The sequence below is a fragment of the Ambystoma mexicanum genome, chromosome 6q (genome assembly GCF_040938575.1).
Source record: "Ambystoma mexicanum isolate Mex_15411 chromosome 6q, UKY_AmexF1_1, whole genome shotgun sequence".
NCBI classification, from domain to species: Eukaryota; Metazoa; Chordata; class Amphibia; order Caudata; family Ambystomatidae; genus Ambystoma; species Ambystoma mexicanum.
This window is the reverse complement of record NC_090937.1, coordinates 1,629,450,829-1,629,461,797: the sequence shown is the minus strand read 5'-3', so window position 1 is coordinate 1,629,461,797 and position 10,969 is coordinate 1,629,450,829. Positions and strand designations below refer to the sequence as shown.

At 49.9% G+C, this 10,969-nt stretch overlaps 5 non-coding genes across 5 annotated transcripts; all 5 read right to left on the bottom strand.

The window, feature by feature from the left end:
* Positions 1 to 2,554: 2,554 nt before the first annotated feature.
* TRNAG-UCC (transfer RNA glycine (anticodon UCC)) lies at positions 2,555 to 2,626 on the bottom strand. The gene has a single exon. It is a non-coding gene; the product is annotated as a tRNA-Gly (tRNA).
* A 2,442-nt stretch (positions 2,627 to 5,068) lies between these two features.
* TRNAG-UCC (transfer RNA glycine (anticodon UCC)) lies at positions 5,069 to 5,140 on the bottom strand. Its single transcript has one exon. It is a non-coding gene; the product is annotated as a tRNA-Gly (tRNA).
* Positions 5,141 to 6,325: 1,185 nt separating this feature from the next.
* Positions 6,326 to 6,397, bottom strand: TRNAG-UCC (transfer RNA glycine (anticodon UCC)). Its single transcript has one exon. It is a non-coding gene; the product is annotated as a tRNA-Gly (tRNA).
* Positions 6,398 to 7,582: 1,185 nt separating this feature from the next.
* On the bottom strand, positions 7,583 to 7,654 carry TRNAG-UCC (transfer RNA glycine (anticodon UCC)). The gene has a single exon. It is a non-coding gene; the product is annotated as a tRNA-Gly (tRNA).
* Positions 7,655 to 10,092: 2,438 nt separating this feature from the next.
* Positions 10,093 to 10,164, bottom strand: TRNAG-UCC (transfer RNA glycine (anticodon UCC)). Its single transcript has one exon. It is a non-coding gene; the product is annotated as a tRNA-Gly (tRNA).
* Between the last annotated feature and the right edge of the window lie 805 nt (positions 10,165 to 10,969).

Sequence of the window (10,969 nt, the reverse complement as noted above, 5' to 3'; positions counted from 1 at the left end):
TTTCCAAAAAATGCATTTTGAACAATTTAAAGATTTGATCTGCTTTGGCCGGGAATCGAACCCGGGTCAACTGCTTGGAAGGCAGCTATGCTCACCACTATACCACCAACGCCTGCCTGTCTGGGCTATCTGATGGAGCGGCCCTTAGAAATAAGAATAAGTCATTGGCTGGGAATGAAAAAAGCTTGCGTTTGACGCAGAAGCAGTTCGCATCATGAGGTCTTGCCGGTCAGCCCAACATTTCCCCGGGACCCCTTAAAAAAGGAGCTTGGTTTTAAGTTTGGTTTGATTGAACAGTACATTTTGTTGGCTGGGCTGGGACCCTCTCCTATTTAGCGCAAGAGTGGAACGAGGCAGCAAGTTCAAGGAATGACATTGCATCCAGGCACTTACAGCTCTTTGTGCCCTAATGCCATGACACAAAAACATAATTTGAAAAAAGTTAGCAGAGGATGGTTTCGATCCATCGACCTCTGGGTTATGGGCCCAGCACGCTTCCGCTGCGCCACTCTGCTGGTTGGAGAACAAGAGCTTTTATGGGCTTTTACAGCCTACAAACCGACAACCCTAGACCCAGTTTCGAGTGAAGCGGGCAGTAGGCCTTACAAAGCCAAACAACCTGCAACCACGCACTCCCATCCCATGGCCTTTTGCAGACAGGCCTCATTTCTCTAGCTCACACCCTAACTGCCAACACCCCTTCCCCTTCTCTCTCTGTCTCTCTCTCTCTGTCTCTCTCTCTCATTCTCTCTCTCTCGCAAATAGATACTTTACTTCCCAGGTGCAACAAAACAAGCCTTCTCGAGCTGGCAGATATGGGAAGGAAGGAAGGAAGGGCCAGTTTGGAAACTCAACTCAATTACCATAAATCCCCTGCTAAGGGTTATGGGAGGGAGGAATGAAGGAACTTTGCTTCAGGGAAAGGGCTGCTGCTGCTTCAGCATGTGAGGAGCGCAGCCACACGTTTCACCTTCTTCAGTATGTTGGTTTACAGGATGAGAGAGATCCTGAAACCTCACTCTAATAGGCTGAGGTGCTGTGCTCGGTGGCCTGCTGGGACCAAGGCCCGTCAGGGCAAGGCGAATAGGCCTTTGTCAGGCCTTCGTCAGGGCTTTGTCGGGGAGGGGCCAGGAGCCCTGCTCGCTTCAATCCCCTCACCGATAGACAGTTGCAGAAACTAGGATGCAAGAACCTTTCCTGGATGGGGTTTTGATTTTCACGAAAAGTGTGTCAGCTTTGCTTTCAGCATGAGTCTGATTTCCAAAAAATGCATTTTGAACAATTTAAAGATTTGATCTGCGTTGGCCGGGAATCGAAGCTGGGTCAACTGCTTGGAAGGCAGCTATGCTCACCACTATACCACCAACGCCTGCCTGTCTGGGCTATCTGATGGAGCGGCCCTTAGAAATAAGAATAAGTCATTGGCTGGGAATGAAAAAAGCTTGCGTTTGACGCAGAAGCAGTTCGCATCATGAGGTCTTGCCGGTCAGCCCAACATTTCCCCGGGACCCCTTAAAAAAGGAGCTTGGTTTTAAGTTTGGTTTGATTGAACAGTACATTTTGTTGGCTGGGCTGGGACCCTCTCCTATTTAGCGCAAGAGTGGGACGAGGCAGCAAGTTCAAGGAATGACATTGCATCCAGGCACTTACAGCTCTTTGTGCCCTAATGCCATGACACAAAAACATAATTTGAAAAAAGTTAGCAGAGGATGGTTTCAATCCATCGACCTCTGGGTTATGGGCCCAGCACGCTTCCGCTGCGCCACTCTGCTGGTTGGAGAACAAGAGCTTTTATGGGCTTTTACAGCCTACAAACCGACAACCCTAGACCCAGTTTCGAGTGAAGCGGGCAGTAGGCCTTACAAAGCCAAACAACCTGCAACCACGCACTCCCATCCCATGGCCTTTTGCAGACAGGCTTCATTTCTCTAGCTCACACCCTAACTGCCAACACCCCTTCCCCTTCTCTCTCTGTCTCTCTCTCTCTGTCTCTCTCTCTCATTCTCTCTCTCTCGCAAATAGATACTTTACTTCCCAGGTGCAACAAAACAAGCCTTCTCGAGCTGGCAGATATGGGAAGGAAGGAAGGAAGGGCCAGTTTGGAAACTCAACTCAATTACCATAAATCCCCTGCTAAGGGTTATGGGAGGGAGGAATGAAGGAACTTTGCTTCAGGGAAAGGGCTGCTGCTGCTTCAGCATGTGAGGAGCGCAGCCACACGTTTCACCTTCTTCAGTATGTTGGTTTACAGGATGAGAGAGATCCTGAAACTTCACTCTAATAGGCTGAGGTGCTGTGCTCGGTGGCCTGCTGGGACCAAGGCCCGTCAGGGCAAGGCGAATAGGCCTTTGTCAGGCCTTCGTCAGGGCTTTGTCGGGGAGGGGCCAGGAGCCCTGCTCGCTTCAATCCCCTCACCGATAGACAGTTGCAGAAACTAGGATGCAAGAACCTTTCCTGGATGGGGTTTTGATTTTCACGAAAAGTGTGTCAGCTTTGCTTTCAGCATGAGTCTGATTTCCAAAAAATGCATTTTGAACAATTTAAAGATTTGATCTGCGTTGGCCGGGAATCGAACCCGGGTCAACTGCTTGGAAGGCAGCTATGCTCACCACTACACCACCAACGCCTGCCTGTCTGGGCTATCTGATGGAGCGGCCCTTAGAAATAAGAATAAGTCATTGGCTGGGAATGAAAAAAGCTTGCGTTTGACGCAGAAGCAGTTCGCATCATGAGGTCTTGCCGGTCAGCCCAACATTTCCCCGGGACCCCTTAAAAAAGGAGCTTGGTTTTAAGTTTGGTTTGATTGAACAGTACATTTTGTTGGCTGGGCTGGGACCCTCTCCTATTTAGCGCAAGAGTGGAACGAGGCAGCAAGTTCAAGGAATGACATTGCATCCAGGCACTTACAGCTCTTTGTGCCCTAATGCCATGACACAAAAACATAATTTGAAAAAAGTTAGCAGAGGATGGTTTCGATCCATCGACCTCTGGGTTATGGGCCCAGCACGCTTCCGCTGCGCCACTCTGCTGGTTGGAGAACAAGAGCTTTTATGGGCTTTTACAGCCTACAAACCGACAACCCTAGACCCAGTTTCGAGTGAAGCGGGCAGTAGGCCTTACAAAGCCAAACAACCTGCAACCACGCACTCCCATCCCATGGCCTTTTGCAGACAGGCCTCATTTCTCTAGCTCACACCCTAACTGCCAACACCCCTTCCCCTTCTCTCTCTGTCTCTCTCTCTCTGTCTCTTTCTCTCATTCTCTCTCTCTCGCAAATAGATACTTTACTTCCCAGGTGCAACAAAACAAGCCTTCTCGAGCTGGCAGATATGGGAAGGAAGGAAGGAAGGGCCAGTTTGGAAACTCAACTCAATTACCATAAATCCCCTGCTAAGGGTTATGGGAGGGAGGAATGAAGGAACTTTGCTTCAGGGAAAGGGCTGCTGCTGCTTCAGCATGTGAGGAGCGCAGCCACACGTTTCACCTTCTTCAGTATGTTGGTTTACAGGATGAGAGAGATCCTGAAACCTCACTCTAATAGGCTGAGGTGCTGTGCTCGGTGGCCTGCTGGGACCAAGGCCCGTCAGGGCAAGGCGAATAGGCCTTTGTCAGGCCTTCGTCAGGGCTTTGTCGGGGAGGGGCCAGGAGCCCTGCTCGCTTCAATCCCCTCACCGATAGACAGTTGCAGAAACTAGGATGCAAGAACCTTTCCTGGATGGGGTTTTGATTTTCACGAAAAGTGTGTCAGCTTTGCTTTCAGCATGAGTCTGATTTCCAAAAAATGCATTTTGAACAAATTAAAGATTTGATCTGTGTTGGCCGGGAATCGAACCCGGGTCAACTGCTTGGAAGGCAGCTATGCTCACCACTATACCACCAACGCCTGCCTGTCTGGGCTGTCTGATGGAGCGGCCCTTAGAAATAAGAATAAGTCATTGGCTGGGAATGAAAAAAGCTTGCGTTTGACGCAGAAGCAGTTCGCATCATGAGGTCTTGCCGGTCAGCCCAACATTTCCCCGGGACCCCTTAAAAAAGGAGCTTGGTTTTAAGTTTGGTTTGATTGAACAGTACATTTTGTTGGCTGGGCTGGGACCCTCTCCTATTTAGCGCAAGAGTGGAACGAGGCAGCAAGTTCAAGGAATGACATTGCATCCAGGCACTTACAGCTCTTTGTGCCCTAATGCCATGACACAAAAACATAATTTGAAAAAAGTTAGCAGAGGATGGTTTCGATCCATCGACCTCTGGGTTATGGGCCCAGCACGCTTCCGCTGCGCCACTCTGCTGGTTGGAGAACAAGAGCTTTTCTGGGCTTTTACAGCCTACAAACCGACAACCCTAGACCCAGTTTCGAGTGAAGCGGGCAGTAGGCCTTACAAAGCCAAACAACCTGCAACCACGCACTCCCATCCCATGGCCTTTTGCAGACAGGCCTCATTTCTCTAGCTCACACCCTAACTGCCAACACCCCTTCCCCTTCTCTCTCTGTCTCTCTCTCTCTGTCTCTCTCTCTCATTCTCTCTCTCTCGCAAATAGATACTTTACTTCCCAGGTGCAACAAAACAAGCCTTCTCGAGCTGGCAGATATGGGAAGGAAGGAAGGAAGGGCCAGTTTGGAAACTCAACTCAATTACCATAAATCCCCTGCTAAGGGTTATGGGAGGGAGGAATGAAGGAACTTTGCTTCAGGGAAAGGGTTGCTGCTGCTTCAGCATGTGAGGAGCGCAGCCACACGTTTCACCTTCTTCAGTATGTTGGTTTACAGGATGAGAGAGATCCTGAAACCTCACTCTAATAGGCTGAGGTGCTGTGCTCGGTGGCCTGCTGGGACCAAGGCCCGTCAGGGCAAGGCGAATAGGCCTTTGTCAGGCCTTCGTCAGGGCTTTGTCGGGGAGGGGCCAGGAGCCCTGCTCGCTTCAATCCCCTCACCGATAGACAGTTGCAGAAACTAGGATGCAAGAACCTTTCCTGGATGGGGTTTTGATTTTCACGAAAAGTGTGTCAGCTTTGCTTTCAGCATGAGTCTGATTTCCAAAAAATGCATTTTGAACAATTTAAAGATTTGATCTGCGTTGGCCGGGAATCGAACCCGGGTCAACTGCTTGGAAGGCAGCTATGCTCACCACTATACCACCAACGCCTGCCTGTCTGGGCTATCTGATGGAGCGGCCCTTAGAAATAAGAATAAGTCATTGGCTGGGAATGAAAAAAGCTTGCGTTTGACGCAGAAGCAGTTCGCATCATGAGGTCTTGCCGGTCAGCCCAACATTTCCCCGGGACCCCTTAAAAAAGGAGCTTGGTTTTAAGTTTGGTTTGATTGAACAGTGCATTTTGTTGGCTGGGCTGGGCCCCTCTCCTATTTAGCGCAAGAGTGGAACGAGGCAGCAAGTTCAAGGAATGACATTGCATCCAGGCACTTACAGCTCTTTGTGCCCTAATGCCATGACACAAAAACATAATTTGAAAAAAGTTAGCAGAGGATGGTTTCGATCCATCGACCTCTGGGTTATGGGCCCAGCACGCTTCCGCTGCGCCACTCTGCTGGTTGGAGAACAAGAGCTTTTCTGGGCTTTTACAGCCTACAAACCGACAACCCTAGACCCATTTTCGAGTGAAGCGGGCAGTAGGCCTTACAAAGCCAAACAACCTGCAACCACGCACTCCCATCCCATGGCCTTTTGCAGACAGGCCTCATTTCTCTAGCTCACACCCTAACTGCCAACACCCCTTCCCCTTCTCTCTCTGTCTCTCTCTCTCTGTCTCTCTCTCTCATTCTCTCTCTCTCGCAAATAGATACTTTACTTCCCAGGTGCAACAAAACAAGCCTTCTCGAGCTGGCAGATATGGGAAGGAAGGAAGGAAGGGCCAGTTTGGAAACTCAACTCAATTACCATAAATCCCCTGCTAAGGGTTATGGGAGGGAGGAATGAAGGAACTTTGCTTCAGGGAAAGGGCTGCTGCTGCTTCAGCATGTGAGGAGCGCAGCCACACGTTTCACCTTCTTCAGTATGTTGGTTTACAGGATGAGAGAGATCCTGAAACCTCACTCTAATAGGCTGAGGTGCTGTGCTCGGTGGCCTGCTGGGACCAAGGCCCGTCAGGGCAAGGCGAATAGGCCTTTGTCAGGCCTTCGTCAGGGCTTTGTCGGGGAGGGGCCAGGAGCCCTGCTCGCTTCAATCCCCTCACCGATAGACAGTTGCAGAAACTAGGATGCAAGAACCTTTCCTGGATGGGGTTTTGATTTTCACGAAAAGTGTGTCAGCTTTGCTTTCAGCATGAGTCTGATTTCCAAAAAATGCATTTTGAACAATTTAAAGATTTGATCTGCGTTGGCCGGGAATCGAACCCGGGTCAACTGCTTGGAAGGCAGCTATGCTCACCACTACACCACCAACGCCTGCCTGTCTGGGCTATCTGATGGAGCGGCCCTTAGAAATAAGAATAAGTCATTGGCTGGGAATGAAAAAAGCTTGCGTTTGACGCAGAAGCAGTTCGCATCATGAGGTCTTGCCGGTCAGCCCAACATTTCCCCGGGACCCCTTAAAAAAGGAGCTTGGTTTTAAGTTTGGTTTGATTGAACAGTGCATTTTGTTGGCTGGGCTGGGACCCTCTCCTATTTAGCGCAAGAGTGGAACGAGGCAGCAAGTTCAAGGAATGACATTGCATCCAGGCACTTACAGCTCTTTGTGCCCTAATGCCATGACACAAAAACATAATTTGAAAAAAGTTAGCAGAGGATGGTTTCGATCCATCGACCTCTGGGTTATGGGCCCAGCACGCTTCCGCTGCGCCACTCTGCTGGTTGGAGAACAAAAGCTTTTCTGGGCTTTTACAGCCTACAAACCGACAACCCTAGACCCATTTTCGAGTGAAGCGGGCAGTAGGCCTTACAAAGCCAAACAACCTGCAACCACGCACTCCCATCCCATGGCCTTTTGCAGACAGGCCTCATTTCTCTAGCTCACACCCTAACTGCCAACACCCCTTCCCCTTCTCTCTCTGTCTCTCTCTCTCTGTCTCTCTCTCTCATTCTCTCTCTCTCGCAAATAGATACTTTACTTCCCAGGTGCAACAAAACAAGCCTTCTCGAGCTGGCAGATATGGGAAGGAAGGAAGGAAGGGCCAGTTTGGAAACTCAACTCAATTACCATAAATCCCCTGCTAAGGGTTATGGGAGGGAGGAATGAAGGAACTTTGCTTCAGGGAAAGGGCTGCTGCTGCTTCAGCATGTGAGGAGCGCAGCCACACGTTTCACCTTCTTCAGTATGTTGGTTTACAGGATGAGAGAGATCCTGAAACCTCACTCTAATAGGCTGAGGTGCTGTGCTCGGTGGCCTGCTGGGACCAAGGCCCGTCAGGGCAAGGCGAATAGGCCTTTGTCAGGCCTTCGTCAGGGCTTTGTCGGGGAGGGGCCAGGAGCCCTGCTCGCTTCAATCCCCTCACCGATAGACAGTTGCAGAAACTAGGATGCAAGAACCTTTCCTGGATGGGGTTTTGATTTTCACGAAAAGTGTGTCAGCTTTGCTTTCAGCATGAGTCTGATTTCCAAAAAATGCATTTTGAACAATTTAAAGATTTGATCTGCGTTGGCCGGGAATCGAACCCGGGTCAACTGCTTGGAAGGCAGCTATGCTCACCACTATACCACCAACGCCTGCCTGTCTGGGCTATCTGATGGAGCGGCCCTTAGAAATAAGAATAAGTCATTGGCTGGGAATGAAAAAAGCTTGCGTTTGACGCAGAAGCAGTTCGCATCATGAGGTCTTGCCGGTCAGCCCAACATTTCCCCGGGACCCCTTAAAAAAGGAGCTTGGTTTTAAGTTTGGTTTGATTGAACAGTGCATTTTGTTGGCTGGGCTGGGACCCTCTCCTATTTAGCGCAAGAGTGGAACGAGGCAGCAAGTTCAAGGAATGACATTGCATCCAGGCACTTACAGCTCTTTGTGCCCTAATGCCATGACACAAAAACATAATTTGAAAAAAGTTAGCAGAGGATGGTTTCGATCCATCGACCTCTGGGTTATGGGCCCAGCATGCTTCCGCTGCGCCACTCTGCTGGTTGGAGAACAAAAGCTTTTCTGGGCTTTTACAGCCTACAAACCGACAACCCTAGACCCATTTTCGAGTGAAGCGGGCAGTAGGCCTTACAAAGCCAAACAACCTGCAACCACGCACTCCCATCCCATGGCCTTTTGCAGACAGGCCTCATTTCTCTAGCTCACACCCTAACTGCCAACACCCCTTCCCCTTCTCTCTCTGTCTCTCTCTCTCTGTCTCTCTCTCTCATTCTCTCTCGCAAATAGATACTTTACTTCCCAGGTGCAACAAAACAAGCCTTCTCGAGCTGGCAGATATGGGAAGGAAGGAAGGAAGGGCCAGTTTGGAAACTCAACTCAATTACCATAAATCCCCTGCTAAGGGTTATGGGAGGGAGGAATGAAGGAACTTTGCTTCAGGGAAAGGGCTGCTGCTGCTTCAGCATGTGAGGAGCGCAGCCACACGTTTCACCTTCTTCAGTATGTTGGTTTACAGGATGAGAGAGATCCTGAAACCTCACTCTAATAGGCTGAGGTGCTGTGCTCGGTGGCCTGCTGGGACCAAGGCCCGTCAGGGCAAGGCGAATAGGCCTTTGTCAGGCCTTCGTCAGGGCTTTGTCGGGGAGGGGCCAGGAGCCCTGCTCGCTTCAATCCCCTCACCGATAGACAGTTGCAGAAACTAGGATGCAAGAACCTTTCCTGGATGGGGTTTTGATTTTCACGAAAAGTGTGTCAGCTTTGCTTTCAGCATGAGTCTGATTTCCAAAAAATGCATTTTGAACAATTTAAAGATTTGATCTGCGTTGGCCGGGAATCGAACCCGGGTCAACTGCTTGGAAGGCAGTTATGCTCACCACTATACCACCAACGCCTGCCTGTCTGGGCTATCTGATGGAGCGGCCCTTAGAAATAAGAATAAGTCATTGGCTGGGAATGAAAAAAGCTTGCGTTTGACGCAGAAGCAGTTCGCATCATGAGGTCTTGCCGGTCAGCCCAACATTTCCCCGGGACCCCTTAAAAAAGGAGCTTGGTTTTAAGTTTGGTTTGATTGAACAGTGCATTTTGTTGGCTGGGCTGGGACCCTCTCCTATTTAGCGCAAGAGTGGAACGAGGCAGCAAGTTCAAGGAATGACATTGCATCCAGGCACTTACAGCTCTTTGTGCCCTAATGCCATGACACAAAAACATAATTTGAAAAAAGTTAGCAGAGGATGGTTTCGATCCATCGACCTCTGGGTTATGGGCCCAGCACGCTTCCGCTGCGCCACTCTGCTGGTTGGAGAACAAGAGCTTTTCTGGGCTTTTACAGCCTACAAACCGACAACCCTAGACCCAGTTTCGAGTGAAGCGGGCAGTAGGCCTTACAAAGCCAAACAACCTGCAACCACGCACTCCCATCCCATGGCCTTTTGCAGACAGGCCTCATTTCTCTAGCTCACACCCTAACTGCCAACACCCCTTCCCCTTCTCTCTCTGTCTCTCTCTCTCTGTCTCTCTCTCTCATTCTCTCTCTCTCGCAAATAGATACTTTACTTCCCAGGTGCAACAAAACAAGCCTTCTCGAGCTGGCAGATATGGGAAGGAAGGAAGGAAGGGCCAGTTTGGAAACTCAACTCAATTACCATAAATCCCCTGCTAAGGGTTATGGGAGGGAGGAATGAAGGAACTTTGCTTCAGGGAAAGGGCTGCTGCTGCTTCAGCATGTGAGGAGCGCAGCCACACGTTTCACCTTCTTCAGTTTGTTGGTTTACAGGATGAGAGAGATCCTGAAACCTCACTCTAATAGGCTGAGGTGCTGTGCTCGGTGGCCTGCTGGGACCAAGGCCCGTCAGGGCAAGGCGAATAGGCCTTTGTCAGGCCTTCGTCAGGGCTTTGTCGGGGAGGGGCCAGGAGCCCTGCTAGCTTCAATCCCCTCACCGATAGACAGTTGCAGAAACTAGGATGCAAGAACCTTTCCTGGATGGGGTTTTGATTTTCACGAAAAGTGTGTCAGCTTTGCTTTCAGCATGAGTCTGATTTCCAAAAAATGCATTTTGAACAATTTAAAGATTTGATCTGCGTTGGCCGGGAATCGAACCCGGGTCAACTGCTTGGAAGGCAGCTATGCTCACCACTATACCACCAACGCCTGCCTGTCTGGGCTATCTGATGGAGCGGCCCTTAGAAATAAGAATAAGTCATTGGCTGGGAATGAAAAAAGCTTGCGTTTGACGCAGAAGCAGTTCGCATCATGAGGTCTTGCCGGTCAGCCCAACATTTCCCCGGGACCCCTTAAAAAAGGAGCTTGGTTTTAAGTTTGGTTTGATTGAACAGTGCATTTTGTTGGCTGGGCTGGGCCCCTCTCCTATTTAGCGCAAGAGTGGAACGAGGCAGCAAGTTCAAGGAATGACATTGCATCCAGGCACTTACAGCTCTTTGTGCCCTAATGCCATGACACAAAAACATAATTTGAAAAAAGTTAGCAGAGGATGGTTTCGATCCATCGACCTCTGGGTTATGGGCCCAGCACGCTTCCGCTGCGCCACTCTGCTGGTTGGAGAACAAGAGCTTTTCTGGGCTTTTACAGCCTACAAACCGACAACCCTAGACCCATTTTCGAGTGAAGCGGGCAGTAGGCCTTACAAAGCCAAACAACCTGCAACCACGCACTCCCATCCCATGGCCTTTTGCAGACAGGCCTCATTTCTCTAGCTCACACCCTAACTGCCAACACCCCTTCCCCTTCTCTCTCTGTCTCTCTCTCTCTGTCTCTCTCTCTCATTCTCTCTCTCTCGCAAATAGATACTTTACTTCCCAGGTGCAACAAAACAAGCCTTCTCGAGCTGGCAGATATGGGAAGGAAGGAAGGAAGGGCCAGTTTGGAAACTCAACTCAATTACCATAAATCCCCTGCTAAGGGTTATGGGAGGGAGGAATGAAGGAACTTTGCTTCA